Below are 9,029 nucleotides of genomic sequence, written 5' to 3' on the forward strand. Positions count from 1 at the left end.
AAGAACTTGTTGAGATGTGCAGTTGTACAAATCAAATCAAATCAAATCAAATTAATCAATCAATCAATAACCCCCAGTTTGGTCTAGTACAGGCCTGTCAAACTGGCGACCCATGGGCCGAATGTGTCACACACAGGCCACACCCGCCCCAGCTCCGCAAAGGCAAAAAACATCATGATACGTCACGATACATCACGTGACACAATCAAGTTTGACACCCATTGTCTAGTAGTTAAAGCACCAGACTAGAAAACAGGAGACTAATAGTTCAAATCCTGCTTTGGCCTTGAAAAATCAACTTGGGTGACTTAGGGCTAATAACTATCTCTCTCAACCCAACACACATCATAGGGTTATTGTTCTGAGGAAAATAGGAGGAGCCAGATGTGTTTGTTGCCTTGAGTTTTTTGTAAAAATAATGAAAGTGGGATATAAACAAAGAAACAAACCAGTAATTCATCTCCTTAATTTAAGTAATATTCATGACAGGTTGCATAATAGTACATAGTGTAACTTAATTTCCCTTTTCTATGTGCTAGTCCTTCAAATACTGAATACCTTTCTAAAGTGGCATAAAATATTTCAGCAATTTATCCTTTGGTTCAAGGTTTTTAAAAAAAATGTTTTAGGGCAAATTGTGAAAAGTGCAAACTGTGAAAATATTGATCCAAAGTCAGAGTCATGGATAGGAGAAATGTCAAAAGGCTTTTGAGGAAGTGATGAAAGGGCCTTACATATCTGGGCCATTTGATAAATAGTACTGATAAATAGCAGTGAGCCCATAGACTCACTGCCATGTAAATATATATAGGATTGCACTGAAGAATTGTCTTTGGTGAGCTTCAGTGCACAATTTCAAATTTATCATCGGATTCAATTAACAGCCATAGCACTACTTTTCCTTTCCTTTCCTTTCCTTTTTTATAAAAGAGACCTGCTTAGCAATATTGGTCTTCCCTGCTTTGTTGGTGATGATGATTGCCATCCCAAAGTTGTGCAAAAGCTTCTAATTTAAAGTTGCACCTTGCAAAGCCGCCTATGACAGATATTGCAAGTGCTTTTTTGGCAGATGAGCTGAGAAAACCCTTGCATTCCTATCATTTCAATGTGATTGATCTACAGAAGGGTAGGGGGAGCCTCAAGATAAATAATGGCATAGGAGGCTGGATGCATGAGGAAAGATTTTCTAAAATGGGGTTACATTATTGTCACCCTCTTCTCCCCCCTCCCCCTTTGAATGGTGCAATCATATAAAACGTCTGTCGTTTCCTTGTTTAAAGTTGGTGTATTTTTAGTTCTCAAAATGAGAATATGTGACTAACGATGCAGCTTCTGTCACAGGGGTGCAAAAACAAGAGAACGGGGGAAAAAAACATCCATTCCTTTTGCCGGTAGATGGCGCTATCCCTTAATTTGGAGACTTGGTTTTCATTTCATTATTTAAATACAGAGCAGTCTCTTTTCCTCCTTCCCTGCTTTTTTTTTTTTTTTTAAATTCCCCCACAAGCACCCCCTCCCTTACGGATGTTGGGGAACACAGAATGATCCTTAGAGAAAGACGCCAGGGCAGAAGGTTCCTGTAAAGGTTTCTTTTCAATTTTTCTGGGGTGGATCATTTTTTGTCCCTGAGACGGTGTAAAAATGGGAGACTTTGGAAGCTCCTATCTTGAGGAACCTGGACAGCTGCAGTAAGGAAAAAACGGCATATGCAGATCTATGGATAATGGTTCTTCGGCTGATGCTGTAATTTATCTCTCTTCTTCTCAGGTAAGATAAAGGGGTTAAGGGAATATTTCATTGCCGGATTTATGTAGTCCCTATCAGGCCCTGTTACTAATTGTCCCTGTCTCCTGCTGATGCATATGCTGGACCATTTATTTTGGATGCAACAAGGAGAAAGGCGATTACAGAGAGGTGCATTTGGGCTGGGATGTACTGAGCTTTGCTCCATACGTTCCTCCATTATAGGAGGAACTGTTTAATCTCTTGCAGGTTGTTAATTCAGTGTTACATTTTCTAGAAGGTATGGCAGAGATTCGCTGCCCTTCCATTGCTCAAATCAAAATAGGTATTGTTGCTTGAGCTGGTGCTCAGCCACAAGTGATACATTTTTCCAGGTTGCCTTATTTTGTGCGTTAACAAAAATGGTCGAGGAAATAATGAAGCAGACTGAGAAAACGGGGGTGGTGGGTTGAAGAGGATCCTTCAAATCACACCGCCACAGAAATATATTGTATCTTTAGCATTTTTAGGTGACAATAAGAGTCTTCTGTAGTATTATTCACCCTGTTGTTTATCAAGGTATAGTTCATTTACAGTATTGCAGCACAGCACATCCTCCCAGTAGAACAGCCTTTTCAGTGGAGGAGACAGTATGAAAATCACGGATTAGGTCAATTCACCCACTAGAAGGTGGCAAAAAGCACAGCAAGATTAACTTCCTTTTTTTCCTTTTCTAAAAAAGATACCATTGCATGTTCGATCAGATATTCCAACGTATTCCTTGCCTTTGCTTTCGACTCCCACATGCCCCCCCCCCCCGCATTATGTGTCTCGTTCATATGATTCAGACTATGAGAAACAACAGGGTTTCCCAGCAGGCAGCAAACCAGTGCAGCTCCTGATCATAACTCTGCTCTAACCCCCCCCACCCCAATTTTCCCCTCTTGAAAAAAATAATAAATGGGATTGCGATTATTGGGAGAGCTGATTTCCTAAATCAATGATTCACAAGCATTGTCTCTCTCTGGGTGAGAAACCTTCTCTGGTCTCCTTGAGGATAAGCAAGAAGATCAATATTGCGGCTGTCAAGGCAACGTAGATTGTCATGTTGATTGCAGCAGAAGGTTTGGCCTCTGCTTCCCAGTTCCTCTGGCACAGAGCAGATCGAACAGAACTCCTGTTGGCTTCTGAGAAGCTGGCTTTGCTGGTTGAGATGCTTGGATTCTTTCCACAACTGAGCTCTGAATCAGTGGACGTGTCATGCCTAGAAGAGGGGGGAAAAACGTTCACGGGAAAGGAGCCGCCCTTTTTTTTAGACAGGAAGTAGGGAGGAGACACCTTTGCTGTTCCTGGCTACTGGGCCATGGATGAGCTTTGCATGTGAGAAGGGTTGAATATGAAGATGTGGATGATGCATTTCCTCTCCCTCTCCCCAGCCTTGGCCTTTTGTGCTTTCTACAAGGCATTCATTATTAAGGAGAAATATACATCTCTCGCACAAAGGCTTCCATTTCCAGTCCACACAGCCATTTGTCTTACTAAAATCAGCTTCTCGAGAGCACTCGGAATGGAGATTTTGAAATTAAATGGGCACTGAAGGTGTACTTTCTATGATTTAAGAGGGCAAAGGAAGAAAACCCGAGAAGGCATATTTGAGGAGCAATATTTTGATGGAAGAAGAACCTCTGACAATCATTTTAGAGAAATAGACATGATTAGCTAAGTGACAGGTAGCCATCTTATGGTCTGTTGCAATTGAAGGTTGCATGCTCCCTTAGAGATAAACAGATGAATTGGAGCATCTGAATGAATTTTGTGGAGTAATGCTCACTTCTAGTTGTAGGACAAACACCTGTGACTTGATTTCTGTGGTTGTTTGGAATGGAGAGCTTACCTTTATGGTTTTTGTGGGTTTTTTTTGGCAATGACAATATTTCTAAGCTTTCTGTTCTCATTCTCATAACTTCGCTAACTGGGTTGAGGAAAGTGTCATGCACTCAGAACTAAGAGAAACAATGCAGAAAGGATTTGAATCTAGAGCTTTCTGCCTCTTCCCCTTTCTGAACAGGCCCTAGAAAAATCACCATGAAAACAGGGGGAACTTTGTGCCCCTTTTAGTTTTCAGTGCAAACCCAACCCTTCAGTGAAAAAAAGTTCCAATGGTGGAAAAAACGGGGAGTAATATCCTTCCAGCAGATGAGGAAATGGCTGTTCCCCTCTTCACTAGGTCATCGTTGGTCATAAGCTATCTGCACGTAGAGATGGTCCATTAACCAAGAGAATGGCTATTGGGTTATTCTGTCAAATGAACCTAACTTTTGTGTACCATGCATACATTTCAGGCCTGTTGGTCCTTTCTGAGAAATATTTAATACTTTATCCCCGAGAGGCTTCAGCTTTGAGAATCTGTATCACTGTATTTAGCAAGTATCCATACCACACTCGAATTACAGGTAATCCTTGATTTATGACCATTTAACAATTTGAAGTTATGATGGCCTTGGAAAATGTGACTTACGATCCATTCTCAAAGTTATGATCCTCATATTACCGTCCCAGTCCATGATTGCAATTTGGCCACTTGGCAACCAGTTCACATTGATGATGGATGTAGTGTCTTGTGGTCACATGTTTGTGATTTGCGGTCTTCCCAGCTGGCTTCCAACAAGTACAGTCAGTTGGGGAAGCCAGATTTGCTTAACATTCATGTGACTCAATGTCTCTTACAACCATAGTAAAAATGGCTGTAAAACCAAGTGCGGTTGTGTGATGATTTGCTTAACGATCACTTAGTGACTGAATTTCCAGTCACAATAGTGGTCATAAACCAAAGACTATTTGCATAAGTAAAAGGCTATAGAGTTCAGACAGTTCACATCACTTACAGTTTAGCAAAGACTTTACGTAGTTTTCCCAGAAATAATAAGGAAGCTGTTCACTGTTTTCTTCTGGACCCTTATCTGGAAATTTGTTAGGGCTGCCCAATTTAGCCCAATTTCCTGATGATCTTCCATCCAAATACAGGTAGTCCTTGACTTATGACCACAATTGAACCCAAACTTTCTGTGAGATATTTGTTAAGTGAGTTTTGCCCCATTTTATGACCTTTCTTGCCACAGTTGTTAAGTGAATCACTGCAATTGGTAAGTTTGTAACCCGATTGTTAAGTGAATCTGGTTTCCCCTTTGACTTTGCTTGTCAGAAAGTTGCAAAAGGGGATCACATGACCCCGGGACACTGCAACTGTCATAAATATGAACCAGTTGCCCAGCATCTGAATTTTGATCACATGATCGTGGGGATGCTGCAAAGGTCGTAACTGTGAAAAATGGTCATGTCACATTTTTCAGTGCCGTTGTAACTTTGAATGGTCACTAAACAAATTATTGTAAATTGTGGACTACCTGTATTTGCTGGATTTGACCCTTGTAAGCTTTTTGATGTCAGCCAAGGTTAGCTAGATGCTACCACCTGTTGTGTCCTTGATCTTGAACTTATTTTTTTTCTTCATTCCTCACAGTACAACAATACCATAGATGCACTATTTCCTTCCTAGCCTTTCATTAAAGATAGGAGGAGAGGGAGAAACAAATATTTTACTTTGGATTTCATAAGGGATTGTGGTAAAACAGAAATCATGAGGCATTAGTACTTTTTTCTCTAGTACCTACCTAACATCTGAAACCAGTCAGATTTCTCACAAAGTTCTTTTCCCAGCTATCAACCCTTGAGAGGTCTCTCATAGATTTTCTTAACAGTCAAACATGCAAACAATCTGAAAGTCCCCACACACAGTCCAATGATATACACCAATCCTCTCAATCCTGTTTCTCATTCTCTGAAAACTTTACCAACAACTTTAATCATCAATACCGAGCATAGAATCCAATTCTTCTACTTTGTCAATCTGCTCCCAAACACCTGGATCTATTTCTAAGGTCCATCTTTGGAGCAGCCAAAGAAAGAACAGTCCCAGTGGTGACATCTGCCATCCTCCAATGGTCCTCCAGATCCTTTAAAATAGCTTCTCTGCAGACTCCTTTCTATAATTTCTTCAATTGGTATAGACTTTGTAATGTTTCCGTTCTTTTAAAAAAACTTAGTTTTTACAGTTTGTCTTTAAAGCAAGATGTTCAATAATGTGAGGCCATGACCATTTTAGAAATGGTTCTCTTTCTGAACCTCCGCTCAGCTTTTTTTTCTATATCTGATCCAACATACTTAGTTTTAAACATTAAAGCACTACCCTATAAATGTACAGTACAACCAGTAGAAATGTACAGTGTGTTATATCTTTTCTGAAGTTTGTTCCATGTTTTTCAGTAGGGTCTCCTCCTAAGTAAGCAGGTGAAGGAGTACAAAATCAGTTTATTCATTTATATTTGAAAGTGGTAATAAAGGAAGTCATGAATTAACTAATGTGATTATTATGTGATGATTAACCGTGTTATATATTTAACTAATCTTGTAAATAAGGGAGGATAAATCTCAAAAGTGAAGCATAAGCAGTAACAAATAATAGTACTAACGTGGCAGATTGCAAGAAGTTTAAGTGCATCTGATTATGGTTACCAGCTATGTTCATAGCTAGAGTTGGTGTAGCAGTTAAGGCAGTCTATGGAGATACTCAGTCATCCTGGTCATGGTTGTCCCAAAGGTGCTTTTTCAAGAGGCTGGACTTTCTGGTTTTTCTTTGAAGACATTTCTCTTCTCATCCAAGAAGCTTCTTCAGCCTTGTTTGTTTATGATAGGAGTATAGGGCAACACAGTGAGGATTGCTTTCATTTCTTGTACTTACTCAGACTACAGTAATACAGCTGTCTAATCTGGTAGGGCTAGCAAGCTACCCATATGGTTCATGCAAGGCAGGAACGAAATCAAATTTTGATCTGATAATTCCCCCCAACCTCACCCATGAAAAGTCTTGCTTGATTCAGTTATGGTTGCGCTTGCTTTTTTAAAAAAACATTTTTTTTTTGCTGCTTCTTGGCTACTTTCATATTGGAAAACACTCCAATTGGTAAAATAAGTTAATTCTGAGCTTGATTGTGATGTGCTTACAAAAGACAAAGGTTGTTTTCATACATCCAAACTCAGCTTTAGATTAGCCCAACATGGTGCTGTTCCCAGGCCAGCTTCATGCTGTGTTGTTTTCTGAAAAAACATGTAACAAACGGAAGCATTTGACAGCATTGTGGCAAATGGATGACACTTACTGCGTCCAAGTTCTGTTTTCCTCACTCATAACACTTTATTTACTGGCTTTCTGAATGATTGCTTCATGTATACTTTGACAGTGCTGTTTGATAGAATTAAAATATCAATAATATTAATTATTACTTTAGACTATTTCCCAAACTGTTCTTTCACACATTATGCATGTTTTACCCTAGATATTAAACCTACTTTTTTCAAAAGCTTAGTCCCCCAAATATTTCCCTGCAGCCATAATTGTCTTAAATTTGATAGCTTGGAAGTACGTCCTAGTAATTTTAAAAATATGTGTTCAAAATACATCTTTTAATTCCAAAATAAATTAAATATTTATTTAGAACAGCTCTGGGCAAGGCTAAGCCCAAGAAACTGTTCTGAACACCGGGACTTCAGTCATGGTGTCTAATAAATAGCTAAACAGGATTAATTATGCACAAAGCACATAACCCTCTTTGGGCTATTACCACAATTAGCCTCTGCACAATTGTGATTGGGGATGGTGCCCTGAATCTTCTAGCTGTTTCATCTCTACAAAATTAAGGCTGGCACTAAAGATCATATAGGTACAATATTTATATTCACTTGGAAATCAACAAATTCATCCCTATTTAGCCAGTCTCAAAAGTGACATACATACAGGTGAAACTCGAAAAATTAGAATATCGTGCAAAAGTTCATTTATTTCAGTAATGCAACTTAAAAGGTGAAACTAATATATGAGATAGACTCATTACATTCAAAGCAAGATAGTTCAAGCCTTGATTTGTCATAATTTTGATGATTATGGCTTACAGCTCATGAAAACCCCAAATTCACAATCTCAGAAAATTAGAATATTGTGAAAAGGTTCCATATTCTAGGCTCAAAGTCTCCCACTCTAATCAGCTAATTAAGCCATAACACCTGCAAAGGGTTCTGAGCCTTTAAATGGTCTCTCAGTCTGGTTCAGTAGGAATCACAATCATGGGAAAGACTGCTGACCTGACAGTTGTGCAGAAAACCATCATTAACATCCTCCATAAGGAGGGAAAGCCTCAAAAGGTAATTGCAAAAGAAGTTGGATGTTCCCAAAGTGCTGTATCAAAGCACATTAATAGAAAGTTATGTGGAAGGGAAAAGTGTGGAAGAAAAAGGTGCACAAGCAGCAGGGATGACCGCAGCCAGAGGATTGTCAGGAAAAGGACGTTCAAAAGTGTTGGGGACGTTCACAAGGAGTGGACTGAGGCTGGAGTCAGTGCATCAAGAGCCACCACACACAGACGGATCCTGGACATGGGCTTCAAATGCCGTATTCCTCTTGTCAAGCCGCTCCTGAACAACAAACAACGTCAGAAGTGTCTTACCTGGGCTAAAGACAAAAAGAACTGGTCTGTTGCTCAAAGTCCTCTTTTCTGATGAGAACAACTTTTGCATCTCATTTGGAAACCAAGGACCCAGAGTCTGGAGGAAGAATGGAGAGGCACACACTGCAAGATGCTTGAAATCCAGTGTGATGTTTCCACAGTCTGTGTTGATTTGGGGAGCCATGTCACCTGCTGGTGTTGGTCCACTGTGCTTCATTAAGTCCAGGGTCAACGCAGCCATCTACCAGGAGATTTTAGAGCACTTCATGCTTCCTTCCGCAGACGAGCTTTATGGGGATGCTGACTTCATTTTCCAGCAGGACTTGGCACCTGCCCACACTGCCAAAAGTACCAAAACCTGGTTCAATGACCATGGGATTACTGTGCTTGATTGGCCAGCAAATTCACCTGATCTGAACCCCATAGAGAATCTATGGGGCATTGCCAAGAGAAAAATGAGAGACATGAGACCAAACAATGCAGAAGAGCTGAAAGCCGCTATTGAAGCATCCTGGTCTTCCATAACACTTCAGCAGTGCCACAGACTGATAGCATCCATGCCACGCCGCATTGAGGCAGTAATTGATGCAAAAGGGGCCCAAACCAAGTACTGAGTACATATGCATGCTTATATTTTTCAGAGGTCCGATATTGTTCTATATACAATCCTTGTTTTATTGATTTCATGTAATATTCTAATTTTCTGAGATTATGAATTTGGGGTTTTCATGAGCTGTAAGCCATAATCAT

General features: G+C 40.0%; 1 protein-coding gene across 1 annotated transcript in view; it reads left to right on the forward strand.

The window, feature by feature from the left end:
• Positions 1-1,658: 1,658 nt before the first annotated feature.
• LOC117670994 (sodium channel protein type 2 subunit alpha-like) overlaps positions 1,659-9,029 on the forward strand; it is a 112,764-nt gene continuing 105,393 nt past the window's right edge. The window contains exon 1 of the mRNA XM_087881996.1: positions 1,659-1,767. The gene's annotated coding sequence lies outside the window, so the exon portion shown is untranslated. The remainder of the gene's footprint in view (positions 1,768-9,029) is intronic.

This window comes from Pantherophis guttatus, chromosome 1 (genome assembly GCF_059756535.1).
Source record: "Pantherophis guttatus breed Tessera chromosome 1, ASM5975653v1, whole genome shotgun sequence".
Classification (NCBI taxonomy): domain Eukaryota; kingdom Metazoa; phylum Chordata; class Lepidosauria; order Squamata; family Colubridae; genus Pantherophis; species Pantherophis guttatus.